Source organism: Lygodium microphyllum, chromosome 10, assembly GCF_053477565.2.
Source record: "Lygodium microphyllum isolate KBCC chromosome 10, Lygodium_microphyllum_v1.1.10, whole genome shotgun sequence".
Taxonomy (NCBI): domain Eukaryota; kingdom Viridiplantae; phylum Streptophyta; class Polypodiopsida; order Schizaeales; family Lygodiaceae; genus Lygodium; species Lygodium microphyllum.
In genome coordinates this window covers 157,178,803-157,186,737 of record NC_141144.1, presented here as the reverse complement: position 1 = coordinate 157,186,737, position 7,935 = coordinate 157,178,803, and positions in this window count along the sequence as shown.

Here is a 7,935-nt window from a genome sequence, read left to right as displayed (position 1 = left end):
GGTTTGTGGAACTACCAAGAACTGATGGGGGGGTCAATACCCATGTTTAATCTTGTCCAGGGTGTGCCAAAACTCAGGAGTGAAGCAAGGGAGGAGGCCAAGAAGATCAGCACAAAATGCGTTGTGATTTTTGGGTTGCTCCCTGGAGGCTCCATACAGGAAAGGCCAAGCTTGATGCTACTCTAGATGTTGCTCAAGCTAAAGGGAAAGCACTGGGACCACCCATTCTTGCTGAGGAAGAGGGGGAAGCAAGATTTCTGAGGTTCTTGGGCTGGAGGTTCCATGGCAGCTTGGAGGAAGGAGGAGAGAGAAGATCTTTTTGAAAAGTAACTAAGCTTTTGGTCTTCTCTAACTGTGCTACACTCTTTTTTGCCCAAAACCCTCAAGAAACTTACATGAAAATTAGTGACGACTTGTTAAATTTGTCTGCCCACCTCCAGATATGTCCATGGTTCTTGGGAAAACTCCAAGAAAGGTTGCCATAGTCTTCAAGAGGGCTGACAGCCTACCTGAGTACTCCTGTGTACCTGTGAGAGAGATGTAACTGGAGTTTTCTAACTTTGGGAAATTGTAAGAGCCCTAAATCTATGGGAAAAGAGAAGGATCAAGGACAAAGCTCTGATACCACTTGTAATGAAAGAGACCTAACTATCCTAACTAAGGGGAAGGAGAGAGAGAAGGACTACAGGAGAAGAGGGAGAGGAGAGAGAAAGGAAAGAAGAAGAGAGAGAAAGAGGAAAAAAGGAAGAAGAAGAGGAAGAAGAAGAAGAAGCCATGGAAGCTTGAGAAGGTGAAAAGAGAGTTTCTTGATAATTTCTGTGATGCCTCAAAATACTCTCTTACACCTTATATACGGTCAGTGTGATTGGTATGTTCCCATGCCATGTTTCTATGATCCCCGTTCATTATACTAATAACAAACCATAAGGCACCTTGAATACACACTTCTGAGGATTTAGGCACTAGGCAATACTAATGACACCACTTAAAGCATGCATGTATAATAAGACTACCTCTAACGAGTCATGGTAGCTACCTCCAAATCATCTATGAAAGCCTTTAGCTCTTTAGTGGATATATTGGTAAATGTCTTGTCAGCTATTCCTTTCCAAGGCCTATGAGTATTACATAGGCCAAAAGCCATCACATGATACACAAAAGTACCACAAATTATAATAAATGTCATTTCTAACTTATCATCTTCAGCAATGGCCATTTGGTTATAGCCTATAAAAGAGACCATAAAAGAGTATATCTCTTGCCCTACCAACTAATCTAAAATGTGATTGATAAAGGAAAGAAGATAATAATCATTCACCATCTACTTGTTCAATTCATTAAAATCAATATGCAACTAGATTTGATTGTTCTTTTTCTTTCTTTTTACCACAAGTGAAACACCGTTTTGTATGTTTAATAGGGAAGATTAGACTAGCCTTCCTTGAATTCATCAATTCCTCGAAAAGAGGCTCTCTTAACTCAAATGGCATGGGTCTAATCTTCTTCCTGACCTTCTTACTACCTTCCTTCAGTAGGATAATATGCATGGTAACAGAGGGGCGAATCCCCTTCAGTTCGTCATAACTCTATGCAAATGTATCCCTAAACTCCTGCAAGAGTGCCACATAATATGCACACTTGTCAACAGATAACATAGTGCCAAGTTTAATGGGGTGGGGATTGTTGGGAGTCCCAAGATCTAGCTCTATCACATTAACATCCAAATCCTATCCTTTGCATTTATTGGCTCATTTAAAAATTCTTGGTAAACCTCCTCAATGTTAGAACCCTCTTCAAAATCACTAAAACTTGACATTTCAACAACTGAAGTTCCCTCGAGTGCCTCCCATTTTGTTATGGGAGGTAATGTCCTTCCATCCAATGGGCGCTTAGGGTATGCATCTAGAATTATTCTTTTTAACCCATATCCAAAAATCAATCCACCAGCTAGGATATCCACCAAACAATCAAAATATAATATCAATAGATGTGTAAGCAACAACTAATAGCTTGGTCTTCTAGCAAATTGGATGATATGGAAGTCAAGGATGCACTCAATGTTAGCAATTATCACATATACTTATGTTACCATTCCTTCTGGTTGTCTTAGGCTATCATCAGCTATTTTTAAAACTATTGTGACATCCTTCTAAATTGGTAAACCCAGTCTCTCGAACACATCCATACTCATAATATTTACAAATGAATCAAGGTCCACCAATGCACTATCTATCAAGATTCCATTGACATATGCCTATACCCTAGGGAACTTCTTCTTTATATGATCCCACCATTTGCTTTCCACTCAATAGACACCAAAAGTTTCAATGACATAACTTGGTCATAAGATTTTTTAAAGCTCCTTACAAATATTTGGTGACAATTGAATCACTTGTAGTCAAAACTCATTGAAGTTTTCTATTACTCTCTTCTCTTTCCACATCAGTCGTTATTTTGGCTTCTTAATAATCTTAGTATCCTCCTTTTCTTTCAATTTCCATTTTTTAAAAACCAAAGGCTCCTCTCAAACAACATCATTTTTAAGAGGACCCTCCTAGGCATCCAATACCTTCTTGTCATCCTTTCTAGGTTTAGGATTAGCTTTGCTTCTATTAGGGTCATCATTATGAGCGTCCTTCAATTTTTGACCTCTAGTGACTACCCTAACATTGTTAGGAGATAAACTCTCGCTAATTTGGCAAAGTTTCAACTAGACTTACCCTAGTGGTGTTTCCTCGAGTGTGAATTTTTTCCTTCGTAAAATTTTCTTAGGGTACTCTCCTTTAATATTCTTGTTATTCACATGATAGTTCATAGGACCACGTTACCAACTACCTTGTTGGAGAGAACTAACCCTACTCCAATGTTGAGATGGCAAGCTCAACACGTGCCAACATTGATGATGGACCACTTGGCTAGATGGGTCCGCATGTCTACACTTAGCACGTTGGTGGTCATTATGATACTCACATGGTCACTGAATTATCACTTATTATATTTAGTTTGTTACACCTACCTACAGCTGGCAAAGACATAGCACCAGTCGATTTGTGTAGTCGGTTATGCACTGTTTGACTTAGAAGGCCACTTTCCTTTATGTTGTATCTTATCTATACTTTTTGTACATTGTATAGTGTGTGGAAGAAGAAGAAGAAACCAACAAGAAAACGTTTTGGCCTCCATCTCTCTTCTTATGTTCTTGAGTGAGCTTCCTCTTGTGTATACAGTGTGTGTTTGGTGCAGCAGCTCAAGGAAGTCCCTCCACCAAGCGATTCTTGACATGTAATTAGAGCCGCGCCATTGAGAGAGGCTGATTTTGAAGGCTAAAGTGAAGGAGAAGAATCAAGGTTCATGTAAGAAAGCAACAGGTAAGAAGCTCTCCCATTCTTCCACTCTCTCTCTTGGATAGTGTCTATGGAGGCATCGAAAGCAGGGTCGAGCAAAACTCTCAGATTGTTGTGAGATTTGGTGTGCAAGGAGATCACTGTATATTCTGTAGATTGGCCCTTAGATATATTTTCACGGAAATATTACATTGCTATGCTCAGGTTTCGACACTTTTTTATGAAGCCCCACTCTCTCCCATTTTTTATTTCTCTCTACACATAGCTACATCCATCAGTAAATGCTTTCAACTAAACATTGCTATGTAGGCCATCCTCATTCACAATTTTTACCCTATGATTTAGGTCCCAAAACAAATGCATTGTACCACGTACGCCACATGCCAACACTTGTTAAGCCAATCTTATAGTCCACACCCTCCATACGCAGAGCCTTGTGATTAGATTGCATATGCAGGGGGTATGCACATTAGACGCGCAGGGACGTGTCCCCACACTTAAGACCTTACCGGTTAGGGTAGATTAATCTACACGACCTCAGACTTGTCGACCGACTAGATGCTCACATTCCCACACTTAAGACATAACATGCACAAACAAAAAGGTAGGGTTAGGAACAATTGGCTCATTTCGTAGATGGTTGAAGGGAACCATCATTGTTGATGCAGGAAGATCTAAGGTATCAACAGGAGTTACCAGGGCTTGCCACAAAACACGTCCAGCATGGTAGGGACCATGCAACAACACCCAAGGAGATAGCTTTGTTAGTAAAGTGTGTCGATGCAAAGAATAGAACTCTCAGCTCACGGGCATGCACGAGAATGATAGAACTGTTGCTCGCCCCATGATGCACATTGCTTAACGAATAAGCATGAAATTCCATAACTTGTCAAGAATCGTGTGATGGGGGGATTTGCTTGAGCTGCTGCGCCAAACACACACTGTATACACAAGAGGAAGCTCACTCAAGAGCAAAAGAATAGAGATGGATGCCAAAACGTTTTCTTCTTGGTTTCTTCTTCTTTTTCCACACACTAACAATATACACAAAGTATAGATAAGATACAACATAAAGGAAAGTGGCCTTCTAAGTCAAACAATGCATAACCGAATACACTGATTGACTGGTGTTATATCTTCGTCAGCTATAGGTAGGTGTAACAAGCTAAATATAATAAGTGATAATTCAGTGGCCATGTGAGTATCATAATGACCACCAACATGCGACATGCGGACTCATCTAGCCAGGCGGTCCATCATCAATGTCCGCACATGTTGAGCTTGCCATCTCAACATAACTCACGCCCAATTTAGAATTGAACAAGGGAAAAATGATGTGGAGGGAGTATGCCAGTGTGCACAATTGATGGTGCATTCGTGCATTCCACCAGGTGTGGGCAATGGTGCAAGAAGGAAGGCCAGAGAGCCTTATAATGCAGTGCACAAGAACAAATCGTGCTTTGTGCATTGAGAGGCCCAACCCTTGCGTGCAACACTCAGCTCACACATCGCACCTCTCATTTGAATTGAAGGGACGTGACTCGTCACTTACCCCACCCTCTATCTCACACTCACTGATAGATACAGAGGGCAGACCATACTCACATCCCCATCTGATTAGGATGAAAGCTTACATTACTCAATGGGTTGTTGATGAAGATCATTGGTTGTTATTGACAAGATGCCGATGAAGAGGCATACCCAGGGAGGTAGCCAATAGATTTGGTACTTGATTTTATCTGTAGAGCATGTCATCTTTGGAAAAGAAAGTTTGTTGTAGGGAATCGGTCCTTCAAATGAGATGACAGATACAGTGCACCAAGAGAGGTGGCTCTGCAAAGTTGCGTCTGAAAAGGTTTGGCTAGTGATTTGATTGTTCTGGACTGTAGGGTGTTTCCACCTTTTCCACAACCAACTTTCCGTCCAAGGGTATTTACCACCTTTTCTTGGAATGAGGCCTACTATGACAGGGAATTGCTTCTTTTTCTCCCATAACAGTTTTTTTTTTGTTTTTGTTTTTAAAAAAAACTTTTTTGTTTCCTTCTTTCCTACTCTTGAGGGTGTTTCCACCTTTTCTTGAAGAATAAGTCAGCATGACAGGGACTGAAGTTATTTTCTTCCGTGACCGATAGCTTTTTTTATGTTTTATGTTTTTTTGTTTTTAAAAAATAAAGAGAATAGTAGAAATTCCATGTATCAGGACCATCCTCACCACCACTGTTAAATCAGACAAGAGAAGAATAGAGTAAGGATGGGAGGTGTCTCGGATGGGCTAGCAGAAGGATGCCGCCTCGTAAAGAAGAGTCTAATGGCTATTACTAGCACAAGGAGAAGGGCAGTGCGACTCCCAAAAGGGAAAGGCACTACAAGAGAAAGGCCCTATAGACGCGCACTGTACACATGAAATAGCGAGCGTGTTTATCAGCGCATGTATCAGTGCGTCTATTCGCGCTAGTATACAGAACACGTCTATATAGCCGTGTTTATAAACGCGCCTATAGATGCGAAAATAAATGCACATATTTTTCATTTCTCATAAATTCCCTAAATATGACCAAACATCTTAACATCTATTATTTGTTTGAATATATTACCAACTTTACTTCTTTCTGAGTATTACAAATATACATCCAATCATTCAAAGCTAATTATATATGCTACAATGAATGATCAATCTCATCTTCAATGAGATCAACCCTTGCTAGACTATCTACCTCTAGGTCTATGTTACCGATAGACAATGAAACAAATAAGTCTATCCCACTGTTAGATGTATTGCTATGCTCAATTTCTTCATCATCATCTGCAACCATATTATTATCCTCTTCTGTGCTTCCTTGAACATCCTCGCGGGGTCTTGCACTGCATCATATATATCATTGATCATGGCATCATCATGTGCATCATCATTGATTGTTGGATTGTCATCAACTATCTCTATGTTGGTAGCATTGCCATATATTGGTTTTGAACGATTAGATATGGGGATGACGTGCCACCATCGGTTATTGTTTATCATTGGGTGATACACAACCTGCATTTAAAAAACAAAAAGTAAGCAACTTAGATATTTATTGTATTTTGAGAATGTATCAAGAAGTAATATATATAAAAATAAATAGCTTCTAATATACCTGCTTGCATTGTTGAGGTAGTACGAATGTGTCATTCTTGCCTTGGTCAAAATTTTGTAGAGTCAATCACTACAAAACCACTTGGATGACGTCTAATTGTGCAATGCTCACCCGTTGTTACTACTTCTTTAAACCACTTCAAATCTAGTACATATATAAAAAATCACCTAACGTCAAGCTTCAAAATATCTTGGATCAAGCCACAATAGCCTTCCATGGTGTCATTGGTATCTTGGAAGTTTGCAAGGATACCACAATCCTAGGTATTTCTCTTATCATCTATACGTTGAGTTCGAAAATTTTTGCCTTCACACCAAATAGCATTGAACAATGTGCACTAGTAGTACATGGTTGAGATCATATTAATGATTTAGTTAAAGATGAAACATGTGAAATTATTATATCATATATAACTAAAGATAATTTAATTGTAAGTATGTCTCACCTTTGATAAGCAACCTTGTGTATATTCCCACTCCTCTTGCGATATATCCATCGTCTCCTCTTTTTCCATATTCTGCATATCTTCATGTAGCCAATCTATATCAATATGATATGGAAGCACACTTAAATGTTCTGGATATGGGACATTACGTCCATGTCTAGCAGGAAATGCTTGCCTTTCGCTTACTCTTCTTGCCCTTGCTTCTTTATATAGTGTCACCCATTTGCTCATTACTTCACTGTTAAGCACATAAAATACATTTAACTTACGAAGTTCCTTTTTCATTAGCACTTTGATCCTTCCTTTTCCTTGAGGTATTATAGAGGTCATCCTCAAATCTTCATCATCTTTCCATAGTCATGGTAAAGAGGAGTCCACTTTAGTAAGATATTCAGAGATTTGTACAACGAATGACTACACTAACCAACCCTCAGGCATGCTTCCCTCGGGCCGTGCATTTTTCCTTACAAAATATTTTAGGGTTTTCATAAAGTGCTCTAGAAAAAACATCCACCTTGCATGAACTACCCCACAAATTGCGATCTCATCAATTAGATGTACGAGTAAGTGTACTTGAATAGTCAAAATGGAGCGAGAAAAAGTTTCCTCCACCAAACAAACCACCTCAATGGACAATACTCGAGCCTCTTGCAATGTATTTGGATCAATTTCCTTCAAACTCACAAATCTACCAACATGCAATTGAGAATGATGATTAGTTGGCTTTGTTGCTATTGTGTCATGGTTCTCCTCGGATGTGACTGGTATACTTTTGTCAACCCGTTGTGACAGTGTTGTATCCAATCTTGATTGGTCAATGCAAGTTCTGTTGTTGTCGGTGGATTAAGTATTGCAAGCAATTGTTGACGGTAATGGTTGCTTTGACTTATCAAAACACAGGGATGTGTCTGAGGTTTCACCGCTGTTAGGAGAGATGGTAATGGGTTCATTCGTCAGTAGACTTGATGCTTTATTCCTCAGCTCTTCAGCACTCTTGGTCTCAATCTTCTTG